General features: G+C 32.8%; 1 pseudogene across 1 annotated transcript; it reads left to right on the forward strand.

Moving 5' to 3' along the window:
- Positions 1–16,141: 16,141 nt before the first annotated feature.
- On the forward strand, positions 16,142–18,902 carry LOC149540440 (putative pentatricopeptide repeat-containing protein At3g13770, mitochondrial pseudogene; annotated as a pseudogene). The gene has a single exon (XR_016356400.1). The product of XR_016356400.1 is annotated as a putative pentatricopeptide repeat-containing protein At3g13770, mitochondrial pseudogene (transcript).
- Positions 18,903–20,205: the final 1,303 nt, after the last annotated feature.

Below are 20,205 nucleotides of genomic sequence, written 5' to 3' on the forward strand. Positions count from 1 at the left end.
CGATTCAGCCCACTCCTTGGGCAGGTGACGTGGGAGGAGGGGACAAGTTAGGTGAGTTTTGAGGGATGCAATAACACCTTATGCTGACCTTGTCCTTGAAAAAAAAAAAAACCAATCAAAAGTTTATACCCTGCACATGAAGTGCGGGCCAAGCAAGACCTCCCCTCACGCAAGGACAAGGACGACCTGCACACGCAGACTTTCGGGGCAGCGTGCTATCAGGGAAGAGGGGGCCACGCATGCCAAGGTTTAGGCCCAGGGGAGGTAGGTTTGGAGTTTAGGGGTGGGGGGTAATATAGATTTTAATATTGTTTTGTTAACATTGTGAGATTTGTTAGTATTTAGACTAGTGATTAGTGTCACATCATTTTTTGGGGTTAACTCATTTGTTAGAATTTAAATGCATGTTAATTTCAAATGAGAGTATGTTAGTGGGCTTAAAGTCAGCTAGGTTATAATAATTTAGTTAGTCTTAGATTTTAGTTAGAATGTTAGTTGCATTTTAGTTTAGTATGTTTTGTTTTGATTAAAAGATAGTTATTTTAAGTGGTATTTAATTTAATTAGAATTTAAATTTATATTTTAATTTTGAATAAGAAGGGTATTAAAACTTAGTTGGAATCGTAGATGTTAGATAATATTAGGAGAGATAAAATATTTTTTTTATGTTAGTATGGATGTTAGTATATAGTAGTGTTTTAGATGTTAAAATATTAAATTAGTGTTAATTTTTAAAGTTTGTAATGTGAAACTAGAAACAATTCAATTAGAACGAATTTACCGTTTTACTAATTAGATTTATGCTATTGCGAACTTCATAGAACGATTTTTAATTTGAACTTAAATTTCTAATAGTCCAAATAAAGTCTAGATTGAAATATAGATTTGTTGAATTTATTCTTGTCATCACTTTTAATGGAAATAAATAAATCAATTATTAGATGGTTATAAGTATGTTGGAGAAAATTTAAGTTAAGTTAAATTTTGGATTGAAGCTTAACGAAGTTGAAAGAAGCTAATTCATGACATTAAGCCTAGGGCAATGGATTAAAGATGTATCATCAATCAAGTTATTCATTTAGTAGTAAGAGCTTGGTTAATTAGAACAATCCTTAAGGTCGTAACAATTGAACACGATTAGTTCTTTTATAGTTAAACCCTAAAACTTTTTTTGACCATGTTATCTTATTTAGTCTTAGTTAATCCTATGAACATTTGTCGACCCTATCATCTTAAATAGTTCAAAAAAAAAATTGTGTGTTTTTGCCCTTACTTTTGGGCATGACATTTATGGAAGGTTATTTATTTAATTAAGTACTCAACCTCATATGTCCAAACTAGCACATAGGTATATTGTGACACTAGTACTGGGACACACTATACAATAGGTATAGTTTGTTATAGGTAAGCATTTAAATTTTTAATTATAAATCCAACACCTTAAAGAGATCTCCTCAGTCATGTAGATCCAAAAGTGAATGTATTACTTACCTCAACCATTGGTCCTTTGTATGAATTTGGGGCCCCTAACACTTTAATTATCTTGCATTCAAGCAAAACTCCTTAGGATCCTAATAATCCAAACAAGTCCATTTTCAAGATTATGGTTCAAATCCATGTTTTCAATAAACACAACTCAAATCAATGACTTTGATCCATATCCTTATTGTCAATAATCTTTAAAAGCTTTACTTTAACTCATTTTACTTCTTCAAGGTCTGTGTTCTCTTACTGTTGTTACATGGGTAATTCCTCCATGTCTTAGTATGCTAAACACACTATGAACTTGTTCATAACATTAAGTTCCTTGTATCTTGCATTACCTACAAAAATTTTTAGTCATCAAATAGGCCTCCATTTTCCAAATATCATTAGTATTTTGGTTAACATTCTTTGCCACTATAAAAAAATGATAATATTCATTCATATATAAACCAAGTATTTTATTTCAGATCTATACTTGACAGTTTAGGAGTACTTTACCAAACCTCAAATGCAATCAATCCTTAACAATTAGTGATCTAAATTAGTGCATGTTCGCACATGTTTATTTATATTGTCTCTGACCTTAGCAAACACTTATCAAGACTTACAAACCCATAGAGATAACCCATTCAATCAAATAGTGTGTTAACTTCAAAAAAAAATAAGATTTGACTATACATTTTCCCTGGGACATCAAATATATTTCATGTCACAGAGCCAAACATTCTAAAACTAATTGCACTTTAAAGAGACATGAATGCACTTCTACGAAAACCAATAAGAAATTTTTTCCACCAATTAAAGTACAAGATTTTGTTTTTGATAAAGAAAATAGGTTTTGAAGGGGGCCTGAAACCCTTTGACAAACCAAATAAATTGCAAGATAGAAAATGAATCCCTAAGATAGACTAGATCCAAACAAAAAGATATTGTTAAAAAAATAGTTTTCATAAATTAGTCTAGATCTCTCATCATATTCCATAATGTTAGCATGATGGGTTAATTTGTAAAATTTGCGGACCATGAATAGAATTATGTTTGTTTGAGTCATTTCAATGTAAATCCATGGAATGTAATCCATTAGAGTCAACAAATTGGTCATAAGAGCAAAAATGGCAAAAGTTGCATAAAAAGTTGTCAAGTAACTTTAAAAGTTACTAAACAACTTTGTGTCTTAGTTAGTTTTGGATAATTAGAAAGAGGTTTGATCAATTGAATGAATCTATTTGATTATATAATCAATGTAAATGATTCAAACAAGCATTGGTGGGCCTGAGCTCTTTAGTCATACAATCATTATAAATATATTACATGTTTTTCATTCCTACCAAGAGAAACATATTGTATATCTCATCAAACCAAATATTCAACTGGGGCTAATCAATTACCTTCAAGGTTTATTCATCATCTTAGGGATCAAAATAATATTCTATTCAAGGACTTTCTTCATCAACCTCAATCAATCAATATTAGGATCTAGTCCTTTATCGAGGCTTTTCAAGATCATTATTTAACATTTCAAATCAACAGTTTCAATGAAAAAATTAGTTAGTGACAAAATTATCTATTAACGACAAGACTTATCCCATCTCAACTATATTCCATCCAAAAGGAAAATCTATTGTTCATACCCTCCATCTAACCTATTAATTCTAATCACAAACTTAGAAAATTTTCTTTACTAGCACACAAGAGTCAATCAATACAACATACTTAACTTTCATCACATACCAACATTCTTCAAATATATTTAAATATTTATAATTCCTTACTTTATTTACCTGCATGCAAGCATTAGTCGATTCTTTTTTACTCAATTAGACACTCCTCAACTAGTCCTTAGTATAATATTGAACTCTGTCATGTCCATTATGTTCATCATATTACTCATCACTTAGGCACATCTTCAAGGATTACAACACTTATAATATTCAATGCCAAATGTCATTATTTTTTTCACTAAACACTCAAATCAAGACCAAAAGCAACTATAAGAAATCGTATTTCTTGGAGTACAATACAAGGTGTTTCTTACAAAGCTTGGTACATTGGGAGGATTTAGAGAATATGGATAAAGGACAGTAATAGGTTAATTGATTTCAATTTTGACATTGACCTTTTGGATAGTCCAAAAGGTGTCGAGCTTCAATTATGTTGGTACAATAGAATAAAAGGGTAACACATGTACACATATAATTTGAAAGATCGCACTTTTGTCAAATTTTAATCTATCGTAGAAAGAACCATTTTATCTTGCAATTATAGTAATGATACATACAAATTATAATAAAGACATTAATTTTTGTTTATGTTTTGTTAAAAATTTGAATGAGATATATTTTAAAAATATTCTACTTTTTTCTTCCTTATGTATTCCCATATTTTATATTGTTCAAAAGTATTTTATATCAAAACTAATATTAGTCTTATATTTTTAGGCATTGGGCACAATGAATAGTTTGGATGTTGAAAGTTCAAAATAACTCAACTAGTTTTTTGCTACCTACATTTTTGTGTTAGCTTCTTTCACTACCCATTCTTATTTGGTAGTGAAATGAAATTTGAGAAAAGATCAAATATGTTCAAAGTGAAATTTCAAAACAAATTTGGGTCTCACATGGTGATCCAAGCTTACAAGTACACAAGTTAAATAAATTATGATGTCAATGGGGTTTTGAAATCAAGTATAAAGGTTCTACAAGGTCATCAATCAAATACCTTAGCATGGTAGAAGATGAAGAACTTGCCCATAAGCTTTCCTTTTTGCAATAATATTGATGATGTTGCACTAATTTCAATGGTTCATACTCTATGGACTTTATATCTAGATGCATTTAAGTTAGATAAATGCCCTCTACAAACTTGAATTATACCAATTAGGTTGCTAAATTACAAGTTGATTGTTGGTGTTAATTGTTGAAGGTAGATGTGATCTTGTCTAGCCATTTTATGCACCATTAATTTGTATCCTATTTCAACTTTGTATAATAATAAAAAACTTTATAAACTACAAAAGCTTCCTAATGGTTTTTGTCCTTACTTTTTCCTTTTATCTAAGCAAATAGAGTCAATTGAATTGAATTGCATTCATTTTCTTTCAACAATATCAACACAACTGAAAAAATTACAATTCTTAATAATACTTTGCATTAACATTTAAAACAAATTGTCATTCAATTCTACTTACATATTCAAAGTATATTCTCACATTAACTATTAATCATCTTAAGCATTTAATTATTTTATATTGAAATAAAGCTAAAAATAATTGGCAAAAACTCATAAACAATAAGGCATTGAATTCAAATAAAATAGTTGAGTGCATTTTGGAGACAATAAAATGACAATATAAAATCCATTGATTATGAATAAAATAAACCAAGGAGAAGGGAAATAAAATATTGCATCAGTTGTAGACAACGTCAATATTATTGGTATACAACATCCCACAAATACATGAATGAACAAAACAAAAGAACAAGAAAGAAACAATTGGGATATTTGATGAAGGCACTAATCACATCGTAGCATCTTCAACTTCCTATAGTTGCATTCATAGCTCCACAGAACGCTCATGGCATAATTGGGTCAAGCAATGTGTATATCCAAAATATAAATATATGATTATAAACTTAATATTTTAGGTGGCATTATCATCACAACTAAATCAAAATAGATAAATTTCAAACTCTAAAAATAGTGGATCCCAAAAATGGTCATAACTAATCCTTCTCTTTACAAAAATCCTCATCCAAGCCACAATTTTCTCTAATGTAGGTCAATAAAACTCTTGTATTTTTTTACTTAGGCAAGAGTCTCTTGGAACTATGTATCTAAAGTATTTATAACATCATTGATAAACTTGGTATATCTTGCATATGATGCAAAACATATCCAAATTATTGTGATATACATGCATATGAAAATGATGTCCATTATCCATTTCTTCATAGTGACTTGTATCAATCCACTAAAATATTCTTTAGAAGTATTTGATGCTTTCATCTTTTCTTTTCCATTCAAAATACTAGGAATTGTCTGGTTATAAAATGTATAGAAAAACTCACCTTTTCCCTTTATACTTTTCTCCTTTACTTCAATAACTGGGATCTCCTCAACCAATGCCTTGATCATTTTGTTTGTTCTCTTCATCCAATGTGGTGCATTAGTAAGGTATTGAGTTGTAAGAAATAAATTTATAAAAGTTATTGTCTATGGTTTTGATTCATCATATGAAGGTCTCAAGACAAGAAATACCTCTTTACATATTTGGGTAGCGTGAGTCAATGAGTGGTAACTAATATATAATTCATCAATTTTGTTCAAAAACTTATTTAATTACCATGTACTCCAGAGTACTTTGTACCACTTCAATAGCCTTTCCTTTCCCTATCTCTCCGACCTTATGAAAAAAGTCATTGAGTTCTTCAACCTTAGCATGTAAATATTGGTCCTAAGTGATTATATTATTTGGGCGGAGGGGGGGGAGGGAGAATTAGTAATCAACAAATCGAACAACTTTTTCACCCTTTAAAGCATTAAATGGTATTCAAACACAAAGCATAAAATGAAACATCGAACATGTGGAATTATTCACAGACTAAGAGCTTTACCCTATTAGGGGTAGCCTTGTTAGGGGACTTTAAACACTGGCTAGAGTGTCACCCTATTAAAGCATTTACAATGAGGATCCACCAAATTAAGGGATTTTACTTATTGTAACTTTTTGGGAAGAAAAAAAGTTTGATACATGGAATAACACTACCTCTACCTATTTAGATATACTCAAGCTCACTAACTCTTCTCAACTCACTTATCTTCTCTTTGGCTAGACCACACCTTCCATTTCTTCACACTCAAGCTAGAACATAATCAATAACATCAAATATCTTCATTTCACATGTTATACTAGTTTATGTTGCTTCTATTGAATTAACCAAACCCTAAACATATTATAATTAGAAAATTCAAACATCCTTCTTAGATCCAACCACCATAAGATGTTATCTTATGCCAGAAGTCACTTTACATGGTTCCAACAACTAATTCATAGTATTATGTACCAAACGTCAAATGTGTTTTTGAATTTTCATAAGATTCCTCTAAAATATTCTCTGCAAACTTAATCTCAATCACTATAATGATCTGGCATCATCTCCACATGTGCATCAACATCACCAAATTACAAGTGACTCATCCCAGGTCATTACAACCTTGTCACTCATCACCGATTCTAGCTAACTAATCATTACTCAAGAACTCATCCTTTGTTAACATATTTATCTCTTAATTAACCTATCTATCATAGGTTTATCGGTTACCTATCTTAAATTGAAACTATCTCACCTATTGTTGTTTCAAGTTGTAAATGTCTTATATATCATGATAATGAGTTTCTCTTGTAACTGAATCAACTTCATTGTCTAGTGAACATACTCTTGTGACCATTCCACTCCATTTATCATGGATTTGACAAACCAATCATATCATCTATTGATTGTCACTAATTTCTCATATTAGTGGTATTATTACCTCACCAATCATTTCATTCTTCTCTTCACTAGCTGCATCAACAATATTACCAGTTATGCCAATGATCTCCCCCTTGACATTGATGGAAATACGCATAATCAACACATACAATGTCTGATGTGACTTCATGCCTTTCATGTCTTACAAACTTGTATAACAAAATTTTGTCTCTCCTATTACCTTTTTTCTTCTACAAATTCTCTCCCTTTCACTGCACTTCCCTACACTTATTCCTTCATGTTATTCTTCTTCTCTTAATCTTCCCCCTTTATTCATCTTTTCTCATTCTCTTTGTGGAGTCAATGTTCCAATCACAATCTCTCCCCCTTTGAAAAAAAAATGCCAAGGTGTTAGTATCTACATGTGTTATCTATTATGTAAACTCTGCTTCTTCAATATACACCTCTTTAATCTGTAAATTTACCACTAAGAAGTAGCATCCATACATCAATTCAAAGCATGAGATATTTAATGTTTTTAATTGAATTGATGCAACTTGCTATTGGAACTACAATTAGAAAAAAATTTATGTTGTCATTGATGTCAAAACTTATTGGTATTGATGCAACTTGCTATTGGAACTATAATTAGAACAATTGTTATGTTGTCATTGATGTCAAAACTTATTGGTAAGACAGTTTCTACCTGAGTAGAGTGTCATATCAAGATGATTAATGAAGAGGATTTTAACAATAAGTGATAACAAGAGGACCTAGTAGAAAGGTTGAGTTATGAGGAATTACAATGGGAACTTGATCATATAGACTTTGACATGATAATGAGTTGTTTAAACATAACACTAAGTGGAGAAGATAGTTGTGTTGAAGTCTAGAGGAGATGAACAATGAAGAACAAATACTTAAGCTTAACCAAACTTCAAAGAAAAATATTAAGGAATTTATCAGTGAAGTTGAGCTATGCTAGTGTTGACCAAGTGAATAGAAAAAGGCTGAGAAAATTTAGTGTCGAGTGCCAGTAGAAGATAGAGTATAAGAAAAGTTGGACTGAGTGAAGTAAATGTAAGTTGAGTGAGGAAAGATATTGATGACCTAGTTATCTAGTGATGGCAGATGCCAAAGAACACAATGTTGGCCAAGTGAAAACATTTTATAATTTGTGATAGAATTGAGATTCCTAATCGACATAGTTGAATTCTTTGAATATGGAAAGTGTGTCAAAGATAAATATTGATGAGATGAAATACTAAATGCTAGAGAAATCATTTTTGAGAATTTATTTGCATGTATTCAAAGAGACTTTTGGAGAAGTTTCTAGGAGAATGCATAAATGAAAAGGTGAAGGGATTCAATGAATTTGACCTAAACCTAAGATCAGTGATGAAGTTCAAGTGGCAAAAGATCAAGCTACCTATTAGGTATAAGGACTACCCTAGAGAGGTTAGCACACCTGAAAAGGTTGGAGTAGTTTTTGATTTTGTTGATTGGAAAACTTGAGCAGAAGGTTGAACAATGAAGTGTTGAATTGAAGAGTGATTTGCTTGAAGGGTTGCCAAGTGAAATAATGATGGAGATGATAATGGACACCACTAAATGAATCAATTATTGAACTGAATTGTGATATGTATTTGCAAAGTGAGCTATATTTATTCAGACCAACCTATTGTTACTTTCTAACCATTGTATCAATTGAAATCCTTTAATCAAGATTGACCTAATAGTCATTTTTAAATCCTTTAATCAAGGTTGACCTAATAGTCATTTTTAAATCCTTTGATCAAGGCTGCCCTAACAATCATCTATAAATCCTTTAATTAAGGTGACATTCTAATGAAATGTTCTAAAGTCCTCTAATAAGGCTACTCCTAATAGGGTGATTAAATTGTTTAACAAGGTCACACCTAACAATGTAATTGTTACCTTTAACAGGGTTGGCTCCTAATAGAGCTCACTTTAGAAGAGTGGAATATTAGTGACATGTTGCTGGTGGCTTTTCCCAAATTGGGTTCCCATGTTAAATCTTGGTGTCTTACTCGTGCAGATGTTATTTGAGATGTTTTATTGTTAATGTTTTACATTTTGCAAGTTTATTATTATTGGGATAGTGGATTGCAAGTTTATGTTACTAATAAGTTGTTATAGAGACTAAGTGGATTGGATGTTAGATCTAAGTTGTTTGATGAGTTCAAAAGTTTGATTGGTACATTTGGACCTAAGGATAACTGATTCAACTATCCCCTCCCCCTCTTAGTTATTCTAAATCATTCTAACACTTGCATCTTCGCTTAGTTTAGCTTAGGTGAGGAACTACCCCTCTCCTACCTCTCAAGAATTCAAGAATATCCTTAAGTAATGGCTTTGTAAATATGTTTGCTACCTATTCCTTGGTACATACTCCAACTTCACTTCCTTTTCTTGAATTTTTCTTCAAGATAGTGATACTTCATGGCTATGTGATTGGCCTTAGAGTGCATCATTGGAATCTTTGAAATATTTATTATACTTGTCTTATATTTTAGATAACGACCGGTACATCTATACTTTATTGTATCCCTTCCATAATTTTCTTGATTCGTATTACCTATGTTTAGTTTATTATAGCAACAACATATTCTGCTGTAGCTATAAATTAAGATACACAATTTTGCTTCTTAATCCTCCATGAAACAAGTCTTTCACCCAGAAAAAATTAACCATGACTTGTGCTCTTCACATCATCCACTTTACGTTCCCAATCAACATTAGTGTATGCATTAAGCATGTAGTCTCCTTTGTATCCATATCACAAACCATATTCTTCAATTCTCTTGAGATATATGAAGATTCTCTTGATTGCAATAAAATATGTTTCCTTTGGATTAGAGGAAAACCTTTTCACTAATCCGACTACATGTGCTATGTCTGATCATGAATCTATACAATGAGATAACTTGTAACATGTTATCACAGGAGTACCTACTGGTTTTGAATCTTGTAGACTAAATGCCTTCAATATCTCCTTTATGTACTTGTTCTGACCAATGTAATTACCATACTTAAGTTGATAGATCTAAAAACCTATGAAGAATTTGATTTCACCAATAATAGTCATTTCAAATTCCTTCTTCATTTCTTTTGAGAATTCAATACTCATCATATCATTGCCTCTTTAAAGATAATATCATTAGCAAATATTTTTGCAATTAGTAACCTATCATCATATACATTGTTATTGTTGCTATTCCTTGTGAATCCAATCTTGATCAAGTATGAATGTAACCTAACATGCTCTGGGAGCTTGTTTCACTCCATACATGTCCTTATGTAATCTACACACCATGTTTTTTCACTTTGAATTGAGAAATCCTTTAGATTATTCTTTGCAAACTTCTTCCTCCAATGAACCATTCAGAAATGCATACTTGACATGCATCTAATAAACTTTGAATCCTTTGTAAGTACCAAATGCAAGTAGTATTCTGACTCCTTCAAGTCTAGCTACAAGTGCAAAAGTTTCTACATAGTCTAGTTCTTCCTCTTGTGCATAATATTTGCAAACTAGCGTTGCTTTGTTTCTTACTATTCACTTGTTTCATCCATCTTATTCTTGAAAATCCATTTTGTTCCTATTACATTTTTGTCCATTGGTCTAGGCACTAGGGTCTATGTTTCATTATTTTTAATTAGTTTGAATTCTTCCTTATTAGTTTTTACCTAGTATTCTTCTTTTAAAGCATATTTTACCATTTTTTGGCTCAAATTGTGATAATATATATGTACTTTGCCTTCCTTTTCTTCTAGTTAATACACCAACATTCTTATCACCAATTATTTGGTTTGTAGAATGATTAAGCTTGACATACCTTTGGTAATATCATTTTTTTTCTCTTGGAGCTTCTTCAATTACTTGAATTGGTTCTTGTACATTCCCTTGTTCTATCACTAGTTCTAGGTGTCAACATCTTCCTCTTGACATTTTTTCATCAAGACTCATAGGGTTCTTTATTTTCCTTTTTTTGTGACCTATTAAGAGATCCATTTTTGGACTTGCAATCTTTTTACAACATGACCAATCTTATTGCAGTAAAACCATAGCAGTTGTAGATTGTTTCCAAATTTATTTAGTCATGCTTTATGTTTGCATTTCTCTATCAAGAGTCCAAATTTTCCACATACTAGGCATGAGGAATTAAACTATCACTTCCTTATAATGGTATTTTACTAGTTGAATTGGTGACATTTTTTTCAAGGATTTGCTTTCTTTAGCCTTGTGTCCATACTTATTGCATTTGTAACAATAACCATAAAATTTACTATTGCTATCCTTATTCTTAGATTTAAACTCATAGGTAGTATGTACATACTATAGAAAATTAAGGAAATGACTTTCAAATGAATTTTATATTGATAGGTTTTCTTCTACACATATTTACAGTACATCCAACCATTTTGCAAGTAAAACAAGTAGGTTTGTCAAACCTCATACCTAATTTTCTTGTGATTGTCTTCTGACTGTTTCGATGCTTCTTATGTTTGGCTTTTGATAATTCACTGATCATGTCTAGCTTTTGACCTTTGTATCTAAAACCCGTAGTATCATTGAGATTTATTTGGTTCTTCAATTTTTCATCATCTTTAGAAAATTTTCATTTGATTGTTTTAGCTTTTCATTTGCATCCTTCTATTTTTGCAAATTTTTCTTTAGTTTCTCATTTTCGTCTTTGAGCCTTAGGTTCTTAGTTGTAATTTCTTTATTCTCTACAATCTTTACATGAAGGCATTCATGCATGATAACATTCTCCTATGATATACTAAAGAGTTGTTCATCCTTCTCATGTAGTGTATTCTCAACATTCTTTTTGTTATCTTTAACAAGTTCCCTAGCTTCATCAACAATTCTTCTCCTTTCCAGATCTTGACATATTTTGACTTATTGATTTTCTAGTTCCCTTTTCAGGTTCTTAACCTTTCATTTTTCTCCATCGATTCCTCAATGGATTTTTAAGATTCTTCTAACATAGAATCTTTTAAACAAATTTTCCATATATTCAATATAGTCACGACTTTCATTTAGCTACATAGTAAGATCTTTTCTACTTAAGAGATTTCCTTAGCTTTCCTCATAGCTCATAAATCATGTTGGCTTTCTCCTCAAGCTCTTTCTCATATGTGTACCTCTCCATGATTGTGGATCTTTCCCACAAGTTGTTAAGCTTACTACCAAGAGGACAAAGCTATGATACCAATTGCTAGGATTAATAGGTTCTAGTGGGGGTGGGGGGGCGTGAATTAGTACATGCAGACATTCACCATCTTTTACTATTATTTACCATTAATCAAACATATATTTTCTAGTAGTAAAGAAAGCATAACAAAACCAATTCGTCACACATATGACACAATGATTTGGTCTCACAAAAACCCTTGGTTAGAAGGTAAAATTACCACAAGGATAGCACCCATAAATCTTCACTATACTGCAATCAATGAATTTACTCAATTATGAGCATAAAATTATTCTTTCTGGGGATTCCCCCTATTAGGAGTGATCTTGTACCTTGTTAGAAGTACAATCTATTATTATGTTGAGCCTAATCAGACTCAGAGGCTAATTTTCTCACTTCCTTCAACACAATTTCCTCATAGAATTTTCTATAGAGGTTTGGGGGTAGCGCCTCCATGATGGGGGCAAGGAGCAATACCCCTTGCAGGGTCTTGGGGCAGAGCCCTATATGCGCTCCTTGTTGTAATATAGGGCAGGGTCAAGTGACAATACCCAATGAGGCCAAAAACATCTTTATTATCATAAAAGGCGTCGAGTTATTTTTCTAGTGGATGACATATTATATTGCTAATTTTGTAACAAACATAAGTCTTGTATAAAATAGCTTAAGGTTAGGGAGTTTTTTGTATGATGATTTAGTAGCATTGCGTAGTGATATTGAGTTACAAGGGGTTGCATATTGTAATTAGGTCAAGTCACTAGATAATAATATTGGACTCTCTATTTGATAGACATAGCCTAGGATTGGGTGAACTACGTTAAATATTTGTGTCTTCTATTCCATTTATGTGTGTTTTTTCCCTTTGTGATATTGGTTATATTTGCATGTAACTGTTATATTTTTTTGTCTAATCAATCATAATACAATCAAATCTTCTAAGATCTACCTTTTTAAAGGATTTTTTAAAACTCTGTTAAGAGTCTACCTTGTTAAGGGATTTACATCTTTGAACATGCTAGGATCCACCCGATTTAGGGAGTTAGTAGTTGTAATAGTTAGGTAACAACTAAAATCTCACTATTTTCTTATCATATCCCTTATGTTCTTTGATCTCTTTCTATTGCACTATGCGCTTATCTTCTATGTTGCACTTATCTTCTATGTATCTTGATCATAATCGCTAGATCTCTCCTATGCTAGCTCACACTGATTCTCTTACTTTAGCATTATATGTTTCCCCTTTCAACATCTCTCATCAACTTCTTACAATCTATCATTTAAAGATATTTTATGTTTTCTTGTGATGTTTTTCCTCTTAATCCTGATGCTTCATTTGAATTTGGTGTTGCCTACTTTTGTTTTTACAAACACTTTACAAATCTCAATTATTAGATTCAACTAGGTTAGGTTGCTTCTTTGTTTTCTCATCCACCACTCGGAATGGTCAAAATGTATTACATGTGGAGTGCAAATGTATTACATAGGTATGTTAACCTTGTCACATATCCCAACATAATACAAAATTCTTTTCATAATCTCCACTTATCCAATGTAATTCTTCCTTGTCTTCTGACCACACTTCGCCATATAATTACCACTTGATACTTAACAATTCTTAGTGATCATTGATTACAACAATATCGCTGATTATGATAGGTGTCCACATGAGACATGATAACCTATTGCAAACATAATTTTCACCAATCAAAAATATGTTATGATTTCCATCAATAGAAACCAATCAATAGTCATATACCATCCACCTATGTTAACAATCTCCTTACTTGGTTGATGCTAATCAACTAACTTGCTCAATGCCACATATCTTGGTAGGGGTGGAACAAAGTTTTCCAAGAAGGTCATATTCCTTTCCAAGAATGTAGACAATGAAATGCAAAAGGAAGCACTAATTGAGAAGCAAGAAGACATGTAAGAATAGTTGGAATAGTAGGTTGCTTGTTATCCCTTATATTATATACATAGGTAGCCACTTTACAATTTTAGGTAATTTTTTTCACAAAATTCAAGGGAATTTCAGTTCCTCCTTTGATATTCATCATATAGGCTTATTAGGAGTTTGAGAGTTATGAGAATCACTACAACCTTGGATGATAATCATAGGTTTGTTTATTGGTTGAGGATTTTCCTTAATGAAGATGGACAACACATTTGGGTTTATCATTGTCACTGGTGCAACCATTCATATGAATCATATTAAATGGCCTTTGGAAAAGAAATGGTTTAGTAGATTTAGTGGAAGAAATAATAGAGATTAAGTCATCAAGAGCCTCATCCAACATGTGAAAGTCATCATTACTAATTGACTTATTAAAGGAAGTAAAGTCTTGCAAGACTAAATCAAACACCTTGGTAAATTAAGAAAATGAAAACATTTATTCAAATATTCTACTTTAATGAAGATATTCATAGTTGCTAAGTTGGATATGTTGTCATTGATGTCAAAATGTTTATTATATAGTTTAGATGTCTATTATGAAGTTCTATTAGTAATGCAAGATGTTCAAGTGAATGAAAAAGGAAGGTTACAAAAGATGAGGAGTAGTGCACCTCACAAAATGATGTAAAGGTTTCCTATGTGGTTTATGTTAAGTTTAGTTGACATGATGCTTTGATAAAGTTATGGTGTCCCAAGTGAAGACTGGTTATTTTACTATTTGACAATATAACAAAGTTGCAAAGATTAGTTTTGTGCATGTACTTAAGAAGATATCTTTGGTTGCGTAGCTAAGAATGTGTTAAGGACAAGGTAATGTATCTATAGGTCAAAGGGTTTGTGATTCTAATGGCCTGCAAGGCATTTACAATTATTTTAGTCGAGGATAACAATGTTCTTAAGATTTAGAATAAAATGTTGACAAATCCGATGAGTGTGATGAATTTTATTGTTTGTTTAAGCTTCATGTTGTCTTAGGGTGATCTAAGGTTATGTGCATGATGAGTTGGCAATGTACATTGATCGAGGTGATCAAGATTAATGGATTTTATCAATTATAAGAACTATTTTTGTGTTCACAAGTGACATGTTAGGAAAAGTTTGTTAAAACGGTTAATGGGAGATCAATAAAATGTTTTATGGTTATGATTATGATCTCAAGGTGATTATGATGGATCTAAGGTGTATTTGGCTAGCAAATGCTGATCATGATGGTTGATTTTGGGGTAGAGAGTTGAGAGTTTCAAGATTAGGTTTTGTTGACCAAGTTATTGATAAATTTGGTGAATTAAAATCTATGGATGCTAGAGATTGCTAGTGAAACATGTTTATAGATCTATTGAGGGCTAAATTTCTCATCTGAAGGTGACAGAGAGAATTGTAGCAAGGGATCTAATTGTACCTAAATGGAGTTAACCAAAGTATAGGTAGATACTATTATGTAGTCCAAGAATTCTCACATTGTAGTATGAATCATGATTGTAAGTCAACAAGACTTCCTTAGGGTTGTAGCCCAAGATAAATTGAACAATAAACTCTAGGTAGTGTGCCTAAATGCATGTGCATGCCCCATATTGTAATATGTCTATAATTCTAACAAGGTATTAGTCTTTTATGACTTCTCACCCCATCGTAGTTTTCACCTTAGCATGAGTTTCCACGGTAAAAATCTTTGTATTATGTGGTGTTGATGTTCTCTGATTTGTATTTATATGCTTTATATATTCCAAATCAATTAAAAGGTTTCAAGTTTTTATAAGTGTTTAAGGGTTTGAAACACTTAATGTTTTAGGAGCAACTCATTTACACCCCACCAAAAAAAAAAAGAAAATAAAAGATAGGAAAAAAAAAAGTTTGGAAAAAATATAAGCACAGAAAAAATAAATCCAATCCAAGAAAACAAGGAAAATATGAAAAATAATAGAAGTACGATAGTTTGATAGTAAAAATTATTATAGCAAATATTTTAGTTCTTTAATAAAAAACAAATTTGCCGTTTGGGGTGAAAAAGTATGCTCCTTTAAGAACAGATTTCGAACATACTTACTGCAGATTCATCCTTGTATTGATGGAGCTGCCCGCCTTGCCAATTTACAGAATCCTTCCGAAAGTTTTGTCGCATTTAGCCGATTTTCCTCTAATACTAGAACTATGGGACGATCTTTTGAGTTTTCATTGTCTGTTAACGAGTGAATTTGTTCCCGGGCTTACCAGTGGCAATGGATTTTCGATAGACGTAGACTAAATAACACTGCACATTTACGCTTAGAATACAATTTTGAAATGCCATTACCATCAACTAATAATCCCAATCTCACAGCATTATGCAGAGAAGGCCAGTTGAAGGAAGCGTTGCACATTCTGCTTACTACACACAACCCCCCTGAAGACTCTTTTACGTATCTTCAATTATTGCAAATCTGCATTCTGAAGAACACGCTTTCACAAGGGAAGAAAGTACACTCTTTCATTGCTCAGAGGCAATTTCCATTTTCCACATGCACAACTTTTCTTAATAGGCTTATTTACATGTATGCCAAGCGTGGAAGTTTGGGTACTGCTCGTAAAGCGTTTGATCACATGAAAGAACGTGACAGGGTCTCATGGAATACGATTATATCAGCTAATGGAAGACATGGGTATCCTCAGGAGGCAGTTGCTCTGTTTCACCAAATGCAACGAACAGGTTTCCAACCAGATCAATTCACATTTGCCAGCGTACTTTCTGCCTGTGCCAAAATGGGTGCGTTGGAACAGGGTATGAACATCCATCAAAGCATAAAGGATAGAGAACTTTTGTCAGATGTTATAGTTGCAAGTGCCCTGGTAGACATGTATGCAAAATGTGGAAGTATAGACAAGGCACATGAACTGTTTGAAAGAATGCCTCAACGAGATGTGGTCTCATGGAATGCCATGATTGCAGGATATACACAAAATGAATTGGTTGAAGAGGCTTTAGGAATTTTTAGGCAAATGCAATTGGCAGGCGTGAAGCCAAATTCCACAACTTTTGCCAGCATCCTTCCCGTCTGTGCCAAAATGGGAGCTTTGGAACAAGGCATGGACATCCATCAAAGCATAATGGAAGCGGGGTTTTTGTCTGATTTTATGGTTGCAACTGCCCTAGTAGACATGTATGCAAAATGTGGAAGCATAGATAAGGCACGTCATCTTTTTGACAAAATGCCTCAAAGAGATGTCATCTCATGGACTGCAATGATTGCAGGATATGCACAAAATGGATTTGTTGAAATGGCTTTCGAAACTTTCAAGCAAATGCAACTCACAGGTGCAAAGCCAAATTCTACAACTTTTGCTAGCATCCTCCCTGCCTGTGCCAAAATGGGAGCTTTGGAAGAAGGTATGGACATTCATCGAAACATGACAGAAAATGGTTTTTTGTCAGATATTATAGTTGTAAATGCTTTGGTAGACATGTATGCAAAGTGTGGAAGAATGGATAAGGCTCGTGAATTGTTTCACAGAATGCCTGAAAAAGATGTCTTCTCATGGAATGCAATTATAGGAGGATATGCACAAAATGGGCTTGGTGGAATGGCTTTAGATACTTTCAACCAAATGCGATTGGCTGGTGTCAACCCAAATTCCACAACCTTTGTTGGTATCCTGCCCGCTTGTGGTAAAATGGGAGCTATAGAATGGGGTATGGACATCCATCGAAGCGTATTGGAAGGCGGGTTTTCGTCAGATATAATAGTTGAAAATGCTCTGATAGACATGTATGCAAAATGTGGAAACATTAACAAAGCACAGGAACTGTTTGACAGAATGCTTCAAAGAGATGTCATCTCATGGAATGCCATGATTGCAGGATATGCATTAAATGGATTTTGCAAAGATGCTCTCAAATTCTTTGAATTAATGAAGCAGTCTGAAATATATCCTAACATTGTAACCTTTGCTTGTGTACTATCTGCATGCAGCCATGTGGGTTTAGTGGATGAAGGCTGTACATACTTCAATTATATGAGTAACCCTTATTGCATAACACCTACAATGGATCATTATGTATCCATGGTTGACCTTCTTGCCCGTGCTGACTATCTTGAAGACACCCTAGATTTTATCATTAAAATGCCGGTTACACCTGTGGTGGGTGTGTGGATGTGTTTTCTTGGTGGCTGTAGATTACATATGAATATAGGCTTAGGAGTATTTACAGCAAAGCTGCTTTGTGATTTGGATCCTAAAAATGCTGCAACTTATGTTCTTCTCGCAAGCATCTATGCAGAAGTGGGCAGGTGGGGTGAGGTTCAAATTCTAAGGAGATTGATGAAAGATAGAGAAATTAAAAAGATCCCTGGGTGTAGTTGGATTGAAAATCATAAAATGGTGCATGCTTTTTGTGCTGGAGATAGATCACATCCACAGACACCAGAGATCTATGCAAAGCTGGAGAAATTGGCTTGGGAGATGAAGGCAGCAGGATACATTCCAGATTCAAGACATTTACAAAATGATGTGGAAGACGAGGAAAAAGAATTGTTCCTCTTCCACCATAGTGAAAAATTGGCAATTGCATTTGGTTTGTTAAATACGCCCCCTGGAACAACTATTAGAGTTGTTAAGAACCTTAGAGTATGCCCTGATTGCCACACTGCAACAAAATTTATTTCCAAGATTTTTGCAAGAGAAATTGTTGTGAGGGATGTAAACCGTTTCCATCATTTTAAACAGGGACAATGTTCTTGTGGAGATTATTGGTGACACTAAATAAAGTAATCTGATTATAATCTTTTATTATAATAGTTTGCTCTCTATCAGACCTGCATTAATAATGAAATGACACGATTTATTTTCATTTTCTAGAAGTTTTTTGTTGTTGTTGAGCAGTTGGTAATCTTGACCGTGCTGTTGGCTATCTAAAATCAGATGCACAGAGCATACTGGAGATCACTGTTTATAGACGTTGTTGGATATCTGTCAAAGGTCTGTTCCATGATAATATGGATCTTTCATTGAATTGTCTTCAGGAAACTTTGTTATGCGTGAACTGAAATGCTGGAGATTGTGGAGAGTGGAAAAAAAAACAAAAGGTGACAAAACACTTAAAGGAAAGATGCTTGGTCAGCAATATGTGGAAGAGAGGAGGACTCACAATCAACCCTTTCTCAATTTGTATAATTCTTTTATTTGGAGTGATTGTATTATATTTGTGTCTATGTTAGGCAAATCAGTTATGATAAATTTACACATTTCAAACTAGGTATTTAATTTTATATAGATACATATAGGTTTTGTCTTGTTTATGTTGAGGAAGTAAAGGAATGTGAAGTAGCATTAGAAATATCTAACTATATCACTTGGTGGTGGATGATCTTCTTCAGGACAGAGCTTTAAGATCCTCCTGCTATAATGGGAGTTATTTCATATTTTTAGTTTCATTGATAGGAAATGATCACTTTCATGTATTTGAAGAGATGTTGACATATTTGTTTGTCATAGAAGATTCTCATGGTCATTGATAAGGTTCCAAGTTTACATTTTGTTGATTTTAACATATCATCCTTGATTTAGAGGTGTTTGGGACCTGGGTATCGTGTCTTGGTTTTCTCTTGATTCTAGACTTCAGGATTGGCATGATACAGTTTGTCTTGAGAATAAGATGTGATCTCCTAGGATGTTATGATAGATCATGATGTCATGATATATTCCCAATCCTTTAAATTGAATTGTTATAGTGGTCTTGTTGATTTCCTTTGACTTTGAGTATTATTCATTTGCTTACAGGTTCATTTTTTTGAAGGGTTGTGTTTAAAGCTGGCATGGTTTTGTTGGCGGATGTTCATAAATTCTATGGAGACTTGTGTGAGGCTAAGGGATCTCTTATTTAATAGGAGATCATGTATTCAGATGATCACTCTTTGATGAGATTTCAATAGAAAGATCACTTTTCTTACACCTAGTTATAGGTGTGAGGTCATTATGAACTTGAACAGAAGATTGCCCTTTATTGTAAGCTTTTATGACCTGGTGTTTTGTGAATAGGACGATCTTGTATCCCACTCTTGATTTGCTCAGCAAGTGAATGATCTAAGAGATGTTTTCC

Source organism: Cupressus sempervirens, chromosome 9 (assembly GCF_028749045.1).
Source record: "Cupressus sempervirens isolate cs-2001-9-10 chromosome 9, ASM2874904v1, whole genome shotgun sequence".
NCBI lineage: Eukaryota > Viridiplantae > Streptophyta > Pinopsida > Cupressales > Cupressaceae > Cupressus > Cupressus sempervirens.